Source organism: Canis lupus, chromosome 25 (genome assembly GCF_003254725.2).
Source record: "Canis lupus dingo isolate Sandy chromosome 25, ASM325472v2, whole genome shotgun sequence".
Lineage (NCBI taxonomy): Eukaryota > Metazoa > Chordata > Mammalia > Carnivora > Canidae > Canis > Canis lupus.
In genome coordinates this window covers 36789877-36813765 of record NC_064267.1, presented here as the reverse complement: position 1 = coordinate 36813765, position 23889 = coordinate 36789877, and the positions used below count along the sequence as shown (strand labels likewise).

At 38.4% G+C, this 23889-nt stretch overlaps 1 long non-coding RNA gene across 1 annotated transcript in view; it reads right to left on the bottom strand.

Moving 5' to 3' along the window:
- Positions 1-23889, bottom strand: part of LOC112669789 (uncharacterized) — a 115461-nt gene that overhangs the window by 5650 nt on the left and 85922 nt on the right. Inside the window, exon 4 of the long non-coding RNA XR_007405877.1 lies at positions 9752-9871. This is a non-coding gene — a long non-coding RNA (uncharacterized LOC112669789). The remainder of the gene's footprint in view (positions 1-9751; positions 9872-23889) is intronic.

The following is a 23889-nucleotide window of genomic DNA, read 5'->3' as shown; positions in this document are numbered from 1 at the left end:
TGACATTTAAGTAGCAAGTGAACTCACCACAACTAAAAAACAAGTTAGCAGCCCTATTATTCCCAGGCAGGGAGAGAGTGAGAGAGAGCGAGAGACAGAGGGAGAGAGAGAGAGAGAGAGAGAGAGAGAGATGAAAACTATCTCTAGGATGTCTAGAGGGATTTGAGGAAAAACAGTCTTGCTTTAGAACGACAGAATCTTGGCCTGGACATCAGAAGACATGGTCCTTCATGATTTCTTTTTCTTCCTCCAGAGAAGAGATTTAATATATTTGTAGAGCACTTTATACTTTTGAAGTGCAAACATTATCTCATTTGATCTTTACCAATCTGTTAAAGTAGGAAGAGCAGGTATTATTAACCCCACTTAACAGATGAGAAAACTGAGGCTTGGCAAGACTAAGTTGTATACTTAACAAACCACAGAATAAAAACAGAAGCCACTTCTTTCTTTGGTTCACATTCTTGACATCAAAACTGAAAAACACCCTGTAATTAGAATTTCATAGAATTTGATGGGGATAAAAATTATCCTGTCCAACTTCTCACCCAATGTAAGACTCATATCTACAACACACAAAGTACATAGTTAATGAAATCTGCTTGTTGATTTATTTTATCAGAAAGCTCACAGATCATTCTATTTTTGATAAGCCATTCTATTTTTGACACTAAATGTTGGGGGAATTTGGTGAAATTAAAATAAAAATCTCTCTCCCGGAATTTCTGCCTATCATTTAATGGTTCATTAAATGTTGAAGCTTGAACAGAGCTTAGAAATGATGAAATGAGGGATGCCTGGGTGGCTCAGTCGATTGAGCATCTCACTCCTGATTTCAGCTCAGGTAGTGATCATAGGGTTGTGAGATCAAGCTTCACATAGGACTCCATGCTCAGCACAGAGTCTACTTGAGATTCTCTCTCCTTTGCCCTCTGCCCTCCGCTCACCCTTCACTCATGTTCTCTATCTAAATAAATAAGAATATTTTTTTTAAAAAGAAGAAGAAGAAGAAATGATGGAATGATGGCTCCAATGTAAGCAGCAAGTCTACCATGAGTTGGAGAGTGAGCTCTGGCTCTGATTGCTAGTCTGGTTTACTTATCACCAACACCATGCTAATTCTGCTCACTTGAGGCCTTAACAATCCTATTCCCTCTTCCACATGAAAATCTTGCAGGTATTTGAAAACCACAATCTAGTGTAAGGAGTCCACAATCTAATGGAAAGGAGTTTCTTCCTTTCCAAATTTAAGGTTCCCATTTTACTTTACCATTGCTCATACAATGTGATTTTCTGATTTATTCAAGAAACATTTCCTTGATAAACATTTCAAAAATAAAGAAACATTTCAAAAATATTTCAAGTATTCCTTTTTTTAAAGATTTATTTCTTAAGGAGAGAGGGTGTGGGGGGAGGGTCAGAGGGAGAGAATCTCAAGTAGACTCCCCAGTGAGTATGGAGCTCCACACATGGGTCTCATGACCCATGAGATTATGAACTGACTGAGCCACCCAGGTGCCCTTTAAGTATTTCAACCATTCTCATCACTGTGCTAGGTACTAGGGACAGAGCATTGGACAAGACAGATATGTTCTTGTCTTCTAAAGCTTCAAGTTCAGTGGGAACTATGATCCTTGAACAAATAAAATAAGATGTAGCAAGGTGCTATAGGAGGTACATGGATGTCTAGGAACTATGTTGAGAAGGACACCTAACCTGTGCTGCTGCTAGCCATCCTTGTTGCTGTGTGCCCACATGTCTAGGTAAGATCTCTATAAACTGCAGAGCCCTGGAGAGCCACATTAATCCAAGAATTTATTCAAGGCAGAGTGCAGCAATTCTCCTCTCTCTCTCTCTCTCTCTCTCTCTCTCTCTGTGTGTGTGTGTGTGTGTGAATGTACTAAACATCTGTTAAAGAAGGTAAGATTGAGTTTGCTTTTACCAGATGCACTGAATTGAGGTCTCTTCAAGTCTATATGATCTACTGTCTAGTCAGATCTGGTTAATTTTTTAAATTGAAGCAAAGCAATTCACAATTTGCTTGTATTACATTTCATCTTCGTAGTTTGAGTCCAGGATCATAATCTATAATAGTCTCTTCTTGTCTCTATTTCTATTAACAAAGATATGTTTGCGAGAGCTAGAAACTTGTTCAGGTTATCCTAGTTTATGAGAGTTTATTGTAAGGATAAGAATAGCTTCTGCAGACTCCCAGCAAGGGCTTTCAGAGGAGGGAAGAGGAGGTGACCAGAGCAGCCACAAACGGAGAACAACCCTGGGGACCCATCTGCCACATAAGTATTCTCACTCCCCTACCTCTTCTTCCTATTCTACTCTCTATTCTTTTCCTTCTTATTTCTGCCTATGGTTTATTTTTATTTTTGATTTCTTCCTGATGCCTTTTCTCTGTGTCTTTCCACTTCTACCCTATTTGTCAACTACATTTGCTGCTTTTGGACACCCAGAAGATCTGATTGAGGCAGTCATTCCTCTCAAGAATCAAGTGTCCATATGGCCCCGGTTATTTAGATCAGGTTCTGTCCCTGACCTAATCATCTTTAGGCAGGATTGTGGCATTGTGTAGGAACAAGCACTCTTAGCTACACATAAGCAATCTCTCAGAAGAGGGATGTAGATATGCAGACCCCAGAGCACAGTCTCTTAAAGGCACTAAAGGTGTCTGAGTGCCTCACAATTATTTCCTTACCTATACAAGGAATTAATTCTCTAAAATATTTGTTTTCTGTTTTCTGAGTTTTATCCATTCATGTCTCAATTTCAGACCTGGTACCTCCTTTACAAAATGAGCAATTTCACTTTTTCTCTTCACGTGTGTGTTGAAACCCCAACCACCTGTCACTTGAACCAGAAGAGATTTATTATTTTTAATCTAAATGATGCTTGTTATGACAGGAATGTCTTATGCATCAACAAAGATACCATCCGAACTTATGGGAGAACTGGCAGGCATTTGGTTTCTCTTCTTGTCACTGAATCCAGCCTTTGAAGGACAACTGGGAAGGGATACTCAGAGGCTGGCTCTCTGAAGAGATGGAGACATGTACAACTTTCATCTCTGTGGTTAGCTATTCCAACACTCTGTTTGGGAGAGCTTTATAGTTTCTGCAAAACTTGAAGACTGCCATTAAAAATGGTAGTTGGCCAAGTGTTCATTGGCTGCCTACTTTGAATGTGGAATACAATTACTCTTCCAGTTGCTAGCAAGGAAAGAATGAAGTTCTTCATAAAATCTGAATGTGGTTACATACATTATGATATATGTTTAGGTCAATAGGGCAAGAGAAGTCCTTCAGATATGAAATTAAAATATCCAAAGATAAGTGTGTCTGCAGAGTATCAATATACTCCTATTGTGTGTCCTACCATCTTCAACATGTGAGAATTTCCTAGGAATGCAAATTCCCAGGCTGGTGCCATCTATTGAAGGAGGTCACACCTACTGAATCAGAAACTCTGCTCTGGAGGCCACAAATTTATGTTTTATTTATTTATTTTTAAAGATCTTATTTATTTATTCATGAGAGATACACAGAGAGAGAGAGAGAGAAAAAAAGAGAGAAAGGCAGAGACACAGGCAGAGGGAGAAGCAGGCTCCACGCAGGGAGCCCGACGTGGGACTCGATCCCGGGTCTCTAGGATCATGCCCTGGGCTGATCATGCCCCAGGCGCCCAACAGCTGAGCCACCCAGGGATCCCCCCAATTTATGTTTAACAGGTGGTTTTCATGCATGCTCGGTCTGAGAATCACTGCTTTTAATTTGAGAATCAGGGCCCCTTTTATTTTTGCAAATATTGCTAACCAGGGCAAAAGTCAAATAGATGTACATTCGAGATGTTTACAATGGCAAATGACAAAACTGTGTGTGTGTGTATATATGTATGGTATGTGTATATATATGTTAATACAGTATATTTATATGTAGATATTTCACATATAATTCTTTTTTTAAAAGATTTATTTTTATTTATTCATGAGAGACACAGAGAGAGAGGCAGAGACATAGGCAGAGGGAAAAGCAGGCTCTCTGTGGGGAGCCTGATGTGGGACTCGATCCTGGGACCCTGGGATCACGCCCTGAGCTGAAGTAGGCACTCAACCACTGAGCCATCCAGATGTCCCTATATTTCATATATAATTCTTATGTATATTTCATATACAGTTGACCTTTGAACAACATGAGAGTTAGAGGTGCCAACCCCTGAGCAGTTGAAAATCCATGTGTAACTTTGACTCCCCAGAACTTAACTACTAATAGACAACTGTTGACCAGAAGCCTTACTGATAACATAAATAGTCGAATAACATATATTTTGTATGTTATACATATTAATTATATACTGTATTCTTACAATAATACCTAACTTTAATTTTTTTCCAGTATTTCTAGGCTATGCAGTTTATGTGCAGGTTTTTTTCAAATTGTTGCAAATCCCCCCCAAATTTTTCTACTATGCTTATTGAAAAAAAATTGTGTATAAGTGGACCCAGGTAATTCAAACCCACTTTATTCAAGGGACAACTGTATACATTTCATTATGAAATTATTTTTCATAATATGTGGAAATATAAAATATAAAATGTATTTTCCCTTATAATATTTATAAAATTATATTTTGTATATCACACACACATGTGATATATGGATATGTGAAATAAGCTTTGTAAACTACCGTGCAATTTGAAGATGATATTCTTTGGGGGTTTGAATAGCACCATTCTTTTCTACTCTGCATCATACCCAGTTGTCAATAAGACAAAAAAAGAGTAGCTGTGGCTGAAAAATTGACACACCACCTTTATTACTAACAAAAACCAGATTGGAGAATGTGGATTGGGTCAGTGGTCAAATGTAATTCTTAATATACAAAGAAGCCCTTCTGTGGGGACATGAAAATCAGGAATGCCACACTTCACATTAAAAGAAACACCAAGAATGAGGATGAAGCATTTCTCCCCAACAACTCTAGATGTTCAGCCATTAAGTTGAGTCAACAAAGAATATGGCCCTCTTTGAGGCTGGAGATCAGCACTAAAGCAGGGCAGTTGTGTTGTCCCCTCAATCCCCACTTCCCAGGGACCAGCTAAGGCTTCTTTGAGGATCTTCCTGGGAACCTCTTCAGGTTAGTTTAGTTGATCCCTGAAGGCTCTGAAATGGGTGAAAACAGCCTCCTTGTTAAATAAAGCCAAGACTACTTGGTACTCACAGTTGAAAACTGACTCCCTTTCTTATTCCAAATTATATCTAACCACGTTTTCCAACATAGTATATCAGGTTTTTCAATGAAATTAAATGACTCACTAAGATCTTCCAATTACAAACTGTATAAAGACAATTCAATAATAAAATGTCAGCTATTTAGGAATGTCTCAGATTTGAATATAAATATCCCTTATTATCAAATTCCCAGAGGGAATTTAAAGTTCAAAGACTAAATTTCCTTGCCAAGTCAAAGTTCAAAGAAACTAATCTCCATAATCAAATTTACTTGCTTTTATGGGTTAAAGTTCAAGGAAATAAAAGTCTAAAATTCATCAACTTCAATTTCTTATTGTGCTTTGACTCAGAGAACTTCCTGATGGTTGGATCAAACTAAGATTCCTTAAGCAGCTATACCCTCACTACAATTCCTTCAGGGCCTCAGGAGTTTTCTTAATCCAGCGTCAAGCCTCACATACCTCACTTTTAAAGAGCTTGATTGTTTGATAGAACAATTAATTATTACAATACAGACTTTCTGTATCGCCAAGCTCCAGACAAATATTCTCTCCTTGACCAATCTCTGTTCAGGGTCCTCTGAGCTCTTTTCAACTAAGCTTGGTCCTTGGGCATGTTCTCAAGAGTTCAGATTTAGCAAGAATCCTGCTAGTCAGTTTATCCAGAATCCCTCAACCTTGATTTCTGATCTCTCACTCCTGATATTTATTCAGATTTTCATCCTATATTACCATCAGGTGACATCTGATCATCCTGGCCAGACTTCAGCAAGAATCCTGTTAGGATGATTTACAAAATCTCCTCTTATCCCTGATGTTTCCTGTTAGTAACTTTCCAACTGTTGGCCTCTATTCTGCTCCTTGGCTATTACTAATCCCCACTTTTTCTTGTATTTAGAATTGAGCCCAATCTCTCTCTCCTATGGCAAAACCCCATTGCAGTAATCCCTGAACCTGTAATAAACTTCTTTAATAAAGTTCCCTACCATTCTTTGACAAGTACCAGATTGAATTTTTTTTTTTCCCTCAATACCTTGGCCCCACCAAAAGACTTCGTACATGCCATTTTGTTCTGAAAACTCAATGTCCTGCCCTATGCACCAAATAATGAAGTCCCTCGTTGGACTCAATCAATGGTATCACTCCTGACGCAGATAAGGGCAAAGTCATAAGAACGGCTCACATTTGTGGGCAAGTGAGTTTTCTAATTTCCTGAATTATGAACACATACCCAACTAGTAACAGAAAATGTCAGTCTGAGTGAGGACTCCTCACCACTCTCCTCTTTCTCTCCAAGACATAAAACCTAGCATGGAGTAGAAGAGAACTGCAATTCCCCGTAGGCAGCTGATTCTTGAGAGGACAAAAGGAAGAAATGAGCTGAGCTGAGCATTCTTAGTTTACTATCTTTAATTTCACTAACACAATTAAATTATACCTCTTCCCCTGGGAAGTGAAAGGTAGAGAGAGAGTAGGAGTATCACACTTCTCTGTGGAAGAAGCATCTAAAGTGAGGAGGAATTATCCACTATCCATGTGAGAGAAGTTATATTACATAGGATTATAGGAGTGGTGTTTGATAAATCTACTATGCAATCTAGTTCCTAAACAGAGTCCATTCCTTCTTTCTTTAGCTTTTGCTCTAGGAATATATTAAAAATGAACAAATCAACAAACCCTTTACATTGTTATGCTTGCTTTTTATAAGCTATCCAGTTTATTCTACCTCTAAACCTTCTGCCATTCCTACCACTGCATAATTCATCTCTGAAATAGTTAACCATCAGAATGTTTTCCCTTAAATCTAACAATACCTACGGCTACCTCACATCTCATAGAGTATCTTGTCCTTTTCAGTTATGCAACCTGCTTCTCAAACAAGATGGTAAACTGGGCAATTGATTTTCCACATGGTGCCAAAGCATTAAGTGAGAGAAAGAATAGTGTTTTCAACAAGTGTTGCTGGAACAATTGGATATCCACATGCAAAAAAATGAATTTGGACCCCTATCTCATATCATACCAAGAAAAGGAACTCAAAAGTGATGATAAATTTAAATGTAAAAAATGCAGGAGGTGCCTGGGTGGCTCAGTTGGTTAAACCTCTGCGTTCAGATCAGGTCATGATCTCAGGGTCCCGGACTGAGCTGTATGCGGGGTTCCCTGCTCAGCAGGGAGCCTGCTTCTCTGTCTCCCTCTATTCCTCCCTCCAGCTTGTGCTCTCTCTCTCAAGTAAATAAATAAAAACTTTAAATAAATAAATAAATAAATAAATGTACAAAATATAGTGATCTGAAGGGGAACCTGCACCCCAATGCTTAGAGCACCAATGTCCACAATAGCCAAACTGTGGAAAGAGCCCAGATGTTCATCAATAGATGATCTTGCCATTTACAATGGTATGGATGGATCTAGAGGGTATTATGCTAAGTAAAATAAGCCAATCAGAGAAAGATAATTATCACATGATTTCAGTCATGTGGAGTTTAAGAAATAAAACAGAGGATCATTGGGGAAGGGAGGGAAAAATAAAACAAGATGAAATCAAAGAGAGAGACAAACCATAAGAGACTTTTAATCATAGGAAACAAACTGAGGGTTGTTGCTAGGGAAGGGTTTGGGAGAAATGGGTAACTGGGTGGTGGGTATTAAGGAAGGCACATGATGTAACAAGCTGGGTGTTATATACAACTGATGAATCACTGAACTCTACATCTGAAACTAATTATATACCATGTGTTCATTAACTGAATTTAAATAAAAAAATAAAAAATTAAAAAAAATTAAATGTACAAGATAAAGACATAAAACTCTTAGAAGAAAATATAGTTATAAGTTTTGTCTAATTTATAACTTAACTATAAATTAGTTAAAATTAACCATAAATATAGTTAAATATAGTTATAAATCTTTCTGACCTTGGATTAGGTAATGATTTCTCAGATACAACACTAAATACTGTAAATGCCTGATTGACAAAATAAAAATAAATAGATAAATTAAAATTACTGTATTGTAAGTGATACCATAGTGAAATGACAAACCACAGAATGGGAGAAATGTTTCCAATCATATATCTGATAAGGAACATCGGATATGCAGAATATATAAAGAAGTCTTATAACTAAGTAATAAAAGAAAACCCAGTTTGAAAATGGGTAAAGGATCTGAATAGTTCTCCATGGAAGACACAGAAATGCTTCATAAAGATAAAAAGTTACTCAAATTAGTCATGAAGGAAATCTTATCAAAATACAATGAGATACCACATGTATTAGAATGGCTATAATCAAAAATAGATCATGATACGTACTGGTGAAGATGTAGAGAAATTGGAGTCCCATACATTGCTAATGGAAAAGAAAAATGGTACAACTGTTTTGGAAACCAATCTGGTAGTTCCTCAAGAAGTTCTACATAGAGTTACCATATTACCTAGCAATTCCATCTCTAGTTATAAACCCAAGAGAAATTAACATTTATATCCATCCAAAAGCCTGTACATGAATATTCATAACCAAAAAGTGGAAACAACTCAGCTGTCTATCAACTGATAAATGAATAAATAAAATGTGCTGTCTTCATTTTATGGGATATTATTCACCATAAAAAGGTATGAAGTACTGAACAGGCAAATCCATGGAATCAGAAAAAAAAAAATTGGTGGTTGCCCAGGGCTGGAGGTAAAGTGTTAAAGGAAAATAAAGAGTGCCTACACATAGCAAATGGGTTTCTTTTGGAAAGATGAAATGCTCTAAAATTGATTGTGATGATGGCTTTACAACTGACTATACTAAGAACCACTAAATGGTATATACTTTAACTGAGTGAATGGTATGATACACGAATTCTATCTCAATAAAGTTCTTAAGAAAACAAAACAAATAAATTTGTGTATTTCACGAAGGCAGAGGTCATTTTCCATGCTTCTTTGTGGAATGTGTGTGAGTGTGTAAAGGACTGGGCTTCATTGATTTTGCCCTGGGTTGACTTCCCACCTAAAAAGACTTGACACCATTGAAAACAATGAAAAGAGCATTTCTTAATGATATTTCTGAAGACTTCATCAGGAAGAGGTAGTGTTCACTTCCCCATGCTCATCTCCTTCCTTTGCTGTTTTTTTAAGGAATGTGGAGAGAGCTGGATCCAGAAATACCAGAACAGCAGGCACTAGAAAACCAGACATATCCCCTTCATGCCTATACCTGATGTACTGTCCATCACAGTTGAATTGCACCATGGATCTAGCCCTGTCCCTGTTGGTCCCCTCTCATTGTCATCATTCCTCACAAAAGTGCAGGGGCAAGTATGTCATGCCTCCATGTACACTTCTGCCTAGACAAGTTAGAGATCCTCCATGCATCTCCAAAGTGTGAGCTCTTACAGGTCCCACTGTGGGCTCTCCATTCCGTTAGTCTCTGCCTAAGACTTTGTTCTACAGATATTCCTCCTGTCGCTTTGTACTGAGCTTGGACCCAAATGCCACCTCCAGGAAACCAAACCCGAGGCTCTTACCATGTTGAACCAGGGGATCATTTCTTCTCTGTCCACCGCTGGTTCTTTCTGTCATCGCCCTCTCCCCACCATCCTCTTCCTGGAGTTTCCAGCTTATTTTCTGGCAAGCCATGTCAGATACTGAGGAACACAGAATTCAAATTCTGACAAATCTGCATTAACATCTTCACTTTTCTTACTTGCATGAACTCAGAGGAGTTACTTAGCCCCTCTGAGACTTTATTCCTCTCATTCCTAAGTAGAGATAATTATAACTTGCTGAGAGGGGCAGGGTGGAGAGCAGTGGCGGTGTAAAGATTAAATGAGATAATGCAACTGAAGCATTTAGCATAGAGTCTGGCCCCTGGAATGTGGTCTGGAATTGGTAGCAACTTTTATTCTTTCTGGCTTAGACTGGGCCAAAACTCACTGGAGACAATGTGGTAAGGAGATGCCCTAGTGCTGAGCCTCACAGCTTCTGGCTTGCTCTCTTCTTAGGGGACAAGATTTACATCTCCCTTCCCTCTCTCTGTGAATCCAGCTACACTCAATGCTTTGATAGGGGAAAGGCAACTGGCTTAGTCCCTAAAACATCCAAATAGTGACTGCAGTCTTCCTAAGTTTGAGACTTCTCGGTTGGTCGTGGAGTCAGGGCCAGAGGAGAGCGTAAGAGCCACAGAGCTGCCTTCACTACATTTCTGCTGCCCTGTCTCAGGACATCCACCATCCTCTTCAATTCATCATATTTGTAGAGAATTTTGTCCTCTCCTGGGGACATGTTTATTTTTTTTTTTAAAAAAGATTCTATTTATTTATTCATGAGAGACACAGGCAGAGGGAGTAGAAGCAGGCTTCATGCAGGGAGCCTGATGTGGGACTCGATCCCAGGTCTCCATGATCACACCCCGGGCCAAAGACTAAACTAAACCACTGAGCCACCCAGGCTGCCCAATAGGGGACATGTTTAAATGAATTAATGCACTGAGGCCCTTAGGTCCTAAGCACTTTCCAGCAACCTCCTATCCTGGACCCCTCCTTAGCTCCACACACTCCAAGGACCAAAGCGTTCTTTCTCAGGGCTAGTGGCCTTGTTTAAGGTGGTCAGGACAGGGATTCTCATAAACCTGGGAGCAGCTCTGAAGCCCTGGGCTTGAGATGTGGCTTCATGTCTCCTCACAATGCGAAGTACTTGGATAGTGCTCAGTAAATATTTCTGGACTGATTGGTCAGCGTGGGCTGCTTTCCTTCCCTTTCCATCCCTGAGAGCCCAGCTGAGTATGGAATGAAAGGGAAATGAAATAAACATCTCAGGCCCTGTAGCCCACCAGGGTCAGGATATTCACAGTGCTGTTGTGAGTCAGAGCTGACCCTTTTTGGTCATCAACCAAGGCACCGGAACTAAGAGCATAAACAGAGGCAGAAGAGGAGGAGGGTTTTTAGAACAGACAAGTTTTTAGACTTGTCCCTGGATAACACTTTATTAAAGCCCACAGCTTTCAACAATAAGCTTTTGGTAGAAATGCTTTATAGGCCAGATTAGTTTGTGAGCTCTTGTGCACAGAATTACATTACATTCTCACAATCCCTTTGTAAGGGATGGTTTTCAACAAGTTAAAGAAAGATTCAGTCAGAGCTGTGATCATGTCCCCTAAATGATTTTCTCCTTTAGCTTATTTTCAAAGAGTTTCACTGCATCAGAGAGGGGAGGCACTTGGTCTGTCTCATCAGGTATGTAGTTGGGGTTGGAAAAGGGGAATAGGGCAGTCCAGGTGACTCAGCAGTTTAGCGCTGCCTTCGGCCCAGGGTGTGATCCTGGGGACTCAGGATCAAGTCCCACATTGGGTTCCCAGCATGGAACCTCCTTCTCCTTCTGCCTGTGTCTCTGCCTCTCCCTCTCTCTGTGCTTCTCATGAATAAATAAATAAAATCTTAAAAAAAAAAAAGAAAAGTGGAACAGATGTTTTACCATTAATTGTTATTAGGCAGTCTGGAGGTCTGTGATTTGAAATTAGGTTTTCAATTTTGTCCAGAAGCATTTAACAGAAATATTTTAGGGAAATTCCTTGGGGGTTCATAATAAATGTTGTTGAATTTAAAACTTTTCCTACCCCGCCCCCCTTGGTTTATAGATGGGCCAATATAGGTCATAGGGAAGTTAAGAGACTTGTTCTAAGCATGACAGTAAATAGGGATCAATGGTAAGACCAGAACCAAGTTTTCTGGTTCTTAGTTCATGACTCTTTTCAACTCCTCAGGTTGCTTCTTCCCCCTATCTGTGTCTCATTTCCCCTTCAAAGGCTATGTACAAAGACCATGGAATGCTTGCTGGTTTCTCCTGGGTAGGAAGGGAATGGTGAGGTAGTTCAAACCTTAGACCCAACTCACTGTTGTTCAGCATTGAGAGTGGGATAGGTATAAAATAATGGAAATTAAATCACTTTTCAAGGTAAGCTTTGAAGAACACTATTTCCAGATTTTGGCAGATGACTCAGAAATGCAGGGTTCAGTAGACCTGGTTACTGCCAATTTTCTGTAACAAATAATCCCATACAATTAATGATTCTTTTGGTTCATGTCTATGCAACATTTTGCAATGAAATAATGTATGTTAGCACTTGCATCTGAAGAGACACATTTATACCCTTAGTCACTAAACTTGCATTGTTATTAACTTTGCCTGTGAGTTTCCTAATCGGATCATAACTTTCTTGACTGCAGGGACTATTGCTTATATTCCTTTGTATTTCTCACAGTATTTGCGAATGTTGGATATTATGATTTTTCAAGTGCTAAATTTTTTTGCAGAGTAGATGCTAAACAAATATTAATTAAATGGATTATAAATAGAGCTGAGATGAGTCTCTTAGGTTCCACTATCAACTTGTGTCAGTAATTCAACTTCTCTTATCTCTTGCCACTCAGACATCCCAAACAGCAGACTAGTCATTTACAGATGAACTTGATAGCAATGAGCTCAGTTGGAGGAGGAAAGAGAAAATGTTTGGCTACATATGAAGATTTATTGACTGAGAAAGTGTTAAGAGTTTGAAAATACCATAGAGATGGTCTAGCTTGAAGATTTTCAAACTTTTCTCCAGAAGGTAAAGCAGAAGACACATCTCCCCCAGAATGGTATATAACAAATGTCTTTGAATTTGTATGCATTTTATTTTCAAAATCATATATATATGCCCACTGCCCCTCTCCACATACTAGTCTATAAGGCCAGGCTCCAAGCAATTTTTCTCACCTTAACTAAAGGATTGGCAGATCCTTTACCTTGCCAAGTCTTTCAGATGTTATATCTCAGGAATTTAGAATTTAAATCAAAACAGGTTAGGAGTTTAAAAAAATAAAAGAAATAAAACCCCAGGAACTCCTGCTGCTGAGGCCTTCAAAATTGCCCTGGCTCCTACTGTTAGCGATGCCACCTTATTCAGACCATGAGATTCTCCAATATCCTGTTGATACTTCCCTTTTGGAAGCTAGCTTGATTTTAGTGGTCATCTATTATTCTGCACATGTAAGATCTTTAACAGATATGTGTCAGTTTTATACTCAGTTCAGCTCTCATAAATAATTATTTCTGACATTTTCATTTCATTAGTAAAACTCCTTTGTCCCTGATTAATTTAGACATCCTCTGACTTTAATAATGTAAGACAGTTTGTGAAAGGATAGCTCATATTAAAACAGGGAAGAAAATGTACAAGATTAAATCATTTTAAATTGCTGATATTTGACTATTTTTGAATGTACAGCCATTTCATATGGTTCAAACTAATACCTTTTAAATTAACTATTATAATAACAAGGAATATATACAAATATCCAATCAATCACTCCTCCTCTCAATAAATATTTACTGAACACCCATATGTGAAATTCAGTCCATGTGACTCTTAAAGATTCATGAAAAATAATGATACACAGACTATGCTCAAGAGGTTTACTGAAGTGGTTATAATGTAAGGTAGACAGTGATACATATGATAAATGAAGTTTAGACTAAGTTATTTAGAGAGGAAACGGATATTTCTTCTTCTTTATTTTTTCAGATTTTATTTATTTATTCGTGAGAGACATGTGGGTGGGGGGAAGAGATTGAGAAAGGCAGAGACACAGGAAGAGGGAGAAGTAGGCTCTATGCAGGGAGCCTGACATGGGACTCGATCCTGGGTCTCCAGGATCACGCCCTGGGCTGAAGGCAGCGCTAAACCACTGAGCCACCCGGGCTGCCCAAGAGATTTCTTCTAAGAAAGAAAGAAACTTTAAAATTATTGAAGTTTTCATGAATGTGATTGTTTTAGAGTGGGGATTTTGAAGATAGGTAACATTTTTATAATCAAATATTTGGCATAAGGAAAGTATTCCAGAGGGAGAAAAGAAAGTGTGAACTGAAAGAGAAAGAAGAAAGCTGTGAAATTATGGTTCATGCACAGGAACCAGAAATTAATGTCTTGGTTAGAATGCAGAGAAGGAAAAACATGAGACAGAACATTAGAAGGGAAAATTGTGGCCAAATTATGGAGAACATTGTAGCAGTCAAGAATTATAAAGGTTTTCTAATCAGGGAATGTTATGATTAAAGTTGAATTGTAGGCAATATTACCAAACTGTATGAGGAAGTTCAATTGAAGTTGGGATGACTGGTGGCAATAGTCCAGGAGCAAGGTGATGGGGAAGAATTTGGGTGATAGCAGTGAGATAGACTCTTGAGGGTTAGGTTGGTTTAACCAGACCAATGTGATCACATACAATGTCAATTCTCTTTGATACTTCAGAAAAATTGATCATATCTCCTTCATTCTATGAGATTCTCAGAAAGGAGAATTGAAGGGACTTCAGTAAAAGGGAATCCAGCAGATAGCTTGTATTAGCTTGAAGTAAGGAATCAATGTGAAGCACTTGCATTAAGCAGGGGAAAATATAAATTTGAAACTTGTTTTATTATAAATTTAAATCCTCATTGAATTATAAATAAACAATTTTTATTGATAAAAAAATAAATTTTGGAATCACTTCCACTTAGTGAGGCCTCAATTCACTTTATCTATTTGCTCTTGGGCATTTGAAATTTAGTGCTTCTTAGAGCTGCAAAACCCAAATATTGTACAGAGAATTCTAAAGTTTTAGCCAAGGAAAGTTCTCCAGATGTGAAAGGGTGACAATAAAAGCAGCCCTAGGGATGCCTGGGTGGCTCAGTGGTTGAGCATCTGTCTTTGGCCCAGGGCATGATCCTGGAGACCCAGGATCGAGTCCCACTTGGGGCTCTCACATGGAGCCTGCTTCTCCATCACCTATGTCTCTGCCTCTTACTCTTTGTCTCTCATGAATAAATAAATAAAATCTTAAAAAAAAAAAAAAAAAAGCAGCCCTGAATTTTCTTCCTTGCATTCATCTTCTTGGAGGTCTCATAACTAGGTACTATTGTCAGAACCATGCTGTATCTTTGGGTATGTGTTCTGGAGAAATTTTTGCTCAAACCTAGGAAAGTTTGTGGCTTAGTTTACAAAACAGATATAAGATTTCCAAGTCTGTCCATGTTGCAATAACTGGGACAATACTCATCTTCCTGCTGTAAATAACTAGAAAACTAAAAAAAAGGGCAATAGGTTTTGGACATTGGACAATAGATAGTACAAGGCTGTAGTCCCAAGAGAAAGAAAAAAAATAGTGTGAGCTCCAAGATTGCTTAAGCTTTCTGCTGTGAGGCACTTTTCTGGATGTCAGCACAAAGAAAAAGTCCCAGACAGAATTCAGCAGTCTTTCTGAGTGGAGTGAACAGAGATCAGAATTTGGGAAAGCTAGAGTAGTCAGAATTTCTGGGACAGTGTACCAGAGATAGTGTTGTATAGAAAAAGAGATTCAGAAATTTGCATAGTAGTTCTCTTAAGCTCAATATTAAACTGCACATGCATAGAATAAAATTTTACTAGAGCAGCCAAAGGACAATTCAGGGAAATGCTAAAATGAACATAGTCTGGAAAGTGTTTAATTTCTGATCAGTTGGCATTGAGTCTTCATTGAGCACTCAGGGCTTACAGTGGCTCCAGAAGTGTCCTGCCCTAATAGTGGTGCTAAATTAGTGATATTATAAGGATTTTTCTAAACCCACTCTCATAAAACTAAAAACAAGCTTTCAGACAATCAAGCATATCCACAAAGGATTTAACTGTCAGCCAGAATAAAGTCCAATCTCCCAATACCTTAGAAAAAGAATTCAGCACACAAAAATATAAAACATGATCTCTAGCATTCAATCAAAAATTACTAGATATGCAAAGAAGCAGAAATATGTGACTTATAATCAGGAGAAAAATCAGACGATAGAAATAGACACAGAAATGATAGAAATGATAAAATTAGCTTATAAGGACTTTTAAAACAACTAACACAAATGTGTTTAAGAATTAAAAGGAATATATGAGTAAAAGAAATATACTTTAAAAGACACATATGGAACTTCTAGGAATAAAAAATAGAAATATGAAATAAAAAACCCACTGGATGGAATTAGTAGAAAGTTAGAGATCCTGCAAAAGAAAAGATTAGTGAACTTGAAGATATAACAATAGAAACTCAGTTAAATAAGCTACACTTTCACTTTAGGAAGCTAGGAAAAAGTGAGCATATAAACCAAAGTAAATACACAGAGGAGAAAATAGCAAAAATCAGTAAATAGATAATCAGAAAAAATAGAAGAAACAAAACCAACAAAACAGAGCAAATGCTTATTCTTTAAAAATATAAGTGAAATTTATAAAGCTTTAGCTAAATTGATCTCAACAAACAGAAAAGAGAAGGTATAAATTAACAATATCAGAATAAAAACAGAGGAAATCCTTACATTTAATAAAACTGACAGGTTTCCCTGTTTAATGTGTGGGCTGAAGAGGTGGTGAAGGCATTAAAGATGTTAGAGATCTTTGTGGAGTGAATTTTAAAATGGACTCTGCCATTATGAGGAAGCAGAATGAGAATAGATAAGTTGAATAGCTATAGTGGACAACAAGCTAAAGAGGAGTAAACCATATCTTGAGAAACCCTTTTAAAAATATTAACTCATATAGTCTAGCTACGGAGCTATATCACATCTAAAAACAATACTCTAAGCAGGACATCAGATTCTTACTGGTGTCTCTCACAGTTATTCAAGAGGATATAAGTGTACTCCATAGAATCTCTTATTAACATCCCTTCCCCTCATCCATTCTTTCATGCTCAATAATTCCTGGGAGTCTGTAACTCAGTTATTCTAGAATATAATCTTATTCTCCATGTTTTCCTGCCTCCACAACATTGCTTCCTCTGTCATTTCTCTCAATCTGGCCATGTCCTTCAAGAAAAATGTGCCTCAAATACTTGACCCCTTTATCCTCCCAGGCAAAACTCCCTAGGGTTTCATCTTTATTTCATCTTCATTTTGACTGTTTTTTTATTTTTGGAATCGAGTTGTTTGGATTTTGTCCATGTATTTCTCTTAAAATAGAGAAGTAGACAGAAGCTATGGTGGTGATGATAATGGTGGGATACATTTTTTAATTCCCCACACAAACATTTTAAATTCTGACACACTTGTAAAGCTTGCTTATTTAGCTTGATGTTATTTTAGGTATTTATTTTTCGTTCATTATTTACAAATGTTTTGTTAAAAAATCATGTTTTATTATTTGTCCTATTAGGAAAAATAATATAAAATTTGTAGCAGAAAAATTAGCATAGCGCATTAAAAACCTTCCTTAAAGATAGACATATTTTACAAATTTTATTTCTAAGAAATAATCTTAATGAAATCCTTATGAAGTTATGCAAACATTTACATACCAGGATATTTATACAATGATTAGAAAGAACCTTATGTCCAAGCAGGTGGAAAGGAGTTAGTAAAATGAATTATGGTATGTATTACCTAAAATAATGCTAAAAATGATTCTTGATGGCAAGGCTTTAAAATGTTCATAGTTTATGGTTAAATAATTATAGAAAACAATATAATTAAAATCTCATTTTTTTATTGAAGAATATAGTTCATCCATATTTAGAAAAAAAATAGAGTCATGTGGAATAAATCAGTTTAGTGGTTGGGTGGCAGGTGACTTTCCATCTTTGTGTTTTTCTGTTTTTGACAATGTACAAGTATATCAGTTAGAAGTCCTCTTGGATATCTTGGCTGCCTATATCAGCAGTAATGCTTTATAGAAACCTGATTTCAATGGTTTAATCAAATAGTTCCCTCTTTTATTTCCTAGAAGTTTGAAAATGGATGGCTTTTAGTCCTGGTTTAGCCTATTGGCAATGTCAGGGAGGAAGAGCATCTTTGAGATTCTTATGGCTTTTCCTCACATTTATCACAAGATGGCTGTTGAAGTTTAAGTGGTAACCCCTACATTCCGGGCAGAAATAAAGAAGAAGGGGAAAGCGGGAACACAATAGACCACTACTTCAACCTTATTGACCAAAATTGTAAAGTGTGCTCTCTGGCCCTCTTCAGCTCTAAAGGATGCTGGGAAATTGAGTATCTTAGTTTTTGCATCTTCATAACTATAGACAGACAAGGGAAAAATGTCTAGGAATGCTTGGTTGAGCCAACTTCTTGTGTCTGTCTTATTTTGCATGTAATATGTATGCCTGTCAGTATGTACTATTTTGATAACTAGATTAAATTTTAAAAAGAGGTTAGTAAAAACCAGTAAGTCATTTAAAATGGAGGCCAAGTTATGTAGAATATAGAATTTGAAGATATCATTTCAGTGGGTTGTATTGTTTATAGTATTTGTTATGTGCATACATTGTGCAAAATGCTTTGGAGGAAAAAGGAATTTCTGACACGGTTAGCCATTGAAAGACTTACAATCTCATCTAGGAGACATGTCCTATCTTCAGAAAATAGTATAGTATGGACTGTAACATGAAAGGAATGTCAAAGGCAATGGTAGGAGCAAGTATTTCCCTGAGATATTAGCAAGGAACTAGATAGGGACAGAGAAGCTTTCTGGAGGATACAGCACTTGAGCTGGGTTTTACCGAATGCAAGTATTCAAAAGGGTAGGCATAAGAAGGATTCCTTGAGCTCAGCAACAGCCATGGGGAAGCCACAGAGATGGCAATGCAAATGTCATGTGTGGGTAAATGTGGAGGTTGGGTGAACATGAAGAGTTAGGGAGTGTTATGGTGAACTTATAAAGGTTTTCAAACATATTAAAATGTTTCATTCCAAGGGAAGGCCACATGTCCTTGCAGGGAGCTCTTACCTCATTCCTGTGACATCTGTTTTGCTGACTCAGGGTCTCTGCAGGCCAGTTTCTGTTGTTTCCAAGGGCCTTAGGTGTCCAGAGCCAATTTGTGCTTTGGGCACTGTCCTGAACTTTTTGTCCTGCCAAGGGCTGTCCAGCTTAGATATCAGCCTCCTGGGCTTACAGACTTGCTTTGGTAACTCTGCCATTAGTTTTCTACCACCACGAAGAAGACACCTGACCAAGACTTTGTGAGGCTACAAAAGTGCTAGCCTTTGGCATTTGTGCTTTGTGCCATGCCCTGGGATTCTTTACAAGACTCTTGGAGAATGTGGTTTTAGGCACCCCAGAAATAAGAGGTGAATGATAGGTATAGTTTTGACTCAGAAGGGGGGTTATTGTTGTAGAGATGGAGGACTAAATGTGACTGTTCTGTAGTTCCCCCTATGCATATTCATGATGATGCTTCTCCTGTTATACTTCTTGCCCAATATTGCACCTCAAATTGCTCACAGCCTGGTGAGGAGGAAGACACATACATAGATATTGCAACATAAACAAGACTACCTCAAAGTTAAGTCAAGGAACCAAGGGGCTCAGTGATTCAGGAGAGGTTCCCTCCAGGAGGTGATATCTGAGATCAGGCTGTTGTCAAGAGTAAATGTTGAAAACAGAGCAGTAATCAAATCTAAGAGATGGTTATTACCATGCCAGGGACACAGGTCACTCATTTGATCCCTGTTCTTTGTCCTAATTTGCATCTAACCTTTTTACTAGTTGCTTCTTTTATACATAGATGAATGAAAAGAATTTGAGACATGGAGTCTGAAGACCTGGATTCTTGTCCTAGCTACTAGCAATTTATGACATGACCTGGGGCATTTGCTCCATCTCTCTAGATCACCATTGCCTCTGTTGTGGTATGAAGAGTAAGTGAACATTTGCCATTGAATACTTTCCTTCATTAAGGGCATCTCCATCTAAAGAATTTTGGTCAGAAACAGAGTCCACATCTCACTAAAGAGTGGGGAAATATGCTTGTTTTCTGCCCTCTTTTGTACCAGGGTGGAGAATGATGACCTAGGCTCTCCTAATCAGATGTGCACTGGCCAGAGTCTGAATAAAAAAAAAGGCAAGGACAGTGGAGGACCCTCCTAGGGGTGGTACCTTTGCAAACAGGCAACAGCAACCACACTTAGAACTTCAAAGTGTATACAAAATCAATGCCCAGAAATCAGTGGCATTTCTGTACACTAACAATGAGACTGAAGAAAGAGAAATTAAGGAGTCAATCCCATTTACAATTGCATCCAAAAGCATAAGGTACCTAGGAATAAACCTAACTAAAAAGGTAAAGGATCTATACCCTAAAAACTACAGAACGCTTCTGAAAGAAATTGAGGAAGACACAAAGAGATGGAAAAATATTCCATGCTCATGGATTAGAAGAATTAATATTGTGAAAATGTCAATGCTACCCAGGGCAAGTTACACACTTAATACAATCCCTATCGAAATACTATGGAATTTCTTCAGAGAGTTGGAGCAAATAATCTTAAGATTGGTGTGAAATCAAAAGAGACCCTGAATAGCCAGGGGAATATTGAAAAAGAAAACCAGAGCCGGAGGCATCACAATGCCAGATTTCAAGTTGTACTACAAAGCTGTGATCATCAAGACTGTGTCACTGGCACAAAAACGGACACATAGAGCAATAGAACAGAATAGAGAACCCAGAAATGGACCCTCAACTCTATGGTCAACTAATAGTCGACAAAGCAGGAAAGAATATCCACTGGACAAAGGACAGTCTCTTCAATAAATGGTGCTGGGAAAATTGGACAGCCACGTGCAGAAGAATGAAACTAGACCACTCTCTTACACCATACACAAAGATAAACTCAAAATGGATGAAAGATCTAAATGTGAGACAAGAATCCATCAAAATCCTAGAGGAGAACACAGGCAACACCCTTTTTGAACTTGGCCACAGCAACTTCTTGCAAGATACATCTACGAAGGGAAACAAAAGCAAAAATGAACTATTGGGAATTAAGATTAAAAGCTTCTGCAGAGCAAAAGAAACAGTCAACAAAACTCAAAGACAACCTACAGAATGGGAGAAGATATTTGCAAATGGCATATCAGATAAAGGGCTAGTTTCCAAGATCTATAAAGAACTTATTAAACTCAACAGCAAAGAAACAAATAATCCAATCATGAAATGGGCAAAAGACATGAACAGAACTTTCAGAAGAAGATATAGACACGGCCAACAAGCACATGAGAAAATGCTCTTCATCACTTGCCATCAGGGAAATACAAATCAAAACCACAATGAGATACCACCTCACACCAGTGAGAATGGGGAAAATGAACAAGACAGGAACCAACAAATGTTGGAGAGGATGTGGAGAAAGGGGAACCCTCTGCTGTTGGTGGGAATGTGAACTGGTGCAGGCACTCTGGAAAACTGTGCGGAGGTTCCTCAAAGAGTTAAAAATAGATCTGCCCTATGACTCAGCAATTGCACTGCTGGGGATTTACTCCAAAGATACAGATGCAGTGAAAAACCGAGACACCTGTACCCCAATGTTTATAGCAGCAATGTCCACAATAGCAAACTGTAGAAGGAGCCTCAATGTCCTTCAACAGATGAATGGATAAAGAAGATGTGGTATATATTTACAATGGAATATTCCTCAGCCATTAGAAGTGACAAATACCCACCATTTGCTTCAACGTGGATGGAACTGGAGGGTATTATGCTGAGTGAAGTAAGTCAATCGGAGAAGGACAAACATCATATGGTCTCATTCATTAGGAGAATATAAAAAATAGTGAAGGGGATTATAGGGAAAAGGAGAGAAAATGAGTGGGAAATATCAGCGAGGGTGACAGAACAGGAGAGACACCTAACACTGGGAAATGAACAATGGGTAGTGGAAGGGGAGGTGGGAGGGGGGATGGGGTGACTGGGTGATGGGCACTGAGGGGGAACTTGATGGGATGAGCACTGGGTGTTATGCTATATGTTGGCAAATCGAACTCCAATTAAAAAATATACATAAAATAAAAAAGCGGGGGGGAAAGAACTTCAAAGTATAGTGTCCATGAGAGTGGTAACTCTTTTCTCACCCGACCATCATTTTGGAAGCATAGCTCTAGGGCTGGCTCCCCTATGTTCCTACCAGCATTTTTAACACATTCCATTCCTGCCCATTTAAGCTTATATTAGTTTCTGTTGCTTATAGCTAAGTATCCTGATTGATACGACTGTTTGGAACATATGCTCTCCAAGGTTCCTTCCAACTCAGTGTCCTGTGATTCTAGGATTTGTCTTCAGACTGGCTAGCATAGTGCTGGACCCTTAATTAATGTTTATTGACTAGGTGACCAATGGTCATAGGATCTCCACCTTACACTTTCCTTCCGCATGCTTTTCATTATTTCACTCAGTGATCTAAGAGATATCAACATGAGGCAGCAGCAGCCACGTCAGCAAGAAAGAGAAATGTCGTTCTTAATGCCCTATAATTTTATTTGTTTTTTGAAAAATTGGTCAACACAGAAGCACTCCCTCCCTCCCTGCACGATGTTCATCCCACGGAGATGTAGAAGATGTAGAGGGCATTTTTTTTCTGTCTTCAAAGAATTATAGTCTGATTAGGGAGATAGGATTATTATATTTGGAACTTTTAGTGATAAACAATGTGGAAGAGATGGGCATTAAGGAGGGCATGTGGTGTGATGAGCACTGGCTGTTATATGCAACTGATGAATTATTGAATACAAAATCTGGAATTAATGATGCTGGCTAATTGAATTTAAATTAAAAAAATAAACAATGTGGAAGAGACATGAGGACTCAGAGGATGAAGATATCGATGAAGAGATAAAGGGGGAAAAAGTCAGAGTATGCTTTGAAAGTTTAAACAGGATTTAGATAAGCAGGAGGGAGTTCATACTTGGTGAGGAACACAGCACCAGCTGATGCCAAGAGCAAGAATGAGTCAGAAAATATGTGGTGGGGCAGAGGGTTCACACGGGGGTTCACAGGAACAGAAGTGAAGCCTTGTTTTCAAGGGCCTTGATCACTCAGTGACTATGGGAAAGAGCATCTTCTACATTTTACTGATGAGTTCAGGAAACAAACAAACCAACAACAATAAGAACAAACAGGACGAGTGCCTGGGTGGCTCAGTTGGTTAAGCATCTGCCTCCAGCTCAGGTCGTGATCCCAGGGTCCTGGGATCAGCCACCTCTGGCCCCCTACCCCCGTGGGCTCCCTGCTCAGCCCAGGGACTGTTTCTCCCTTTCCCTCTGCTTGCAGCTCTGCCTACTTGTGCTCTCTCTTTGTCAAATACATAATATATATATATATATATTTTTAAAGAACAAATGAAGAAATCACTAGGTCCAGTTCGAAAGGAAATCATTCAGAGACTAATAGAGCAGAATTCACTTTGATTCTATAAGTATTTTGAGTGCCCCATATATGTCAGGCGCTGTTCTGGGTGCAGAAATACAGCAACAAACAAAACTTAGTCTATTCTAACAGAGCTTGTGTTTTTCTAGGATTGAGAGACAGACAGACAGACAGACATACAGATGTATAGTCATCAGGTAACAATAAATGTCTGGAGGAAAGGAAGCAGTGCTGAGTACATGAGAGTGCTGCTGGGGGAGGGTGAATTGTATATGGGGAGATTAGGTCATCCCTCTGATAAGATGACATTTGAGCAGAAAAGCGAAATATGGAGAGCTGTTATTTAGATATATGAATGGAAGACTATTCTAAACAGAGGAAATGGCAAATGCAAAGGCCCTGAGGCATGCTTGATGTGTTCAAGGAATAACAAGAAAACTAGTGTGGCTGAAGCAAAATGAGCCAGGAGAGACTGGTAAGGGAGAAAGTCAGAG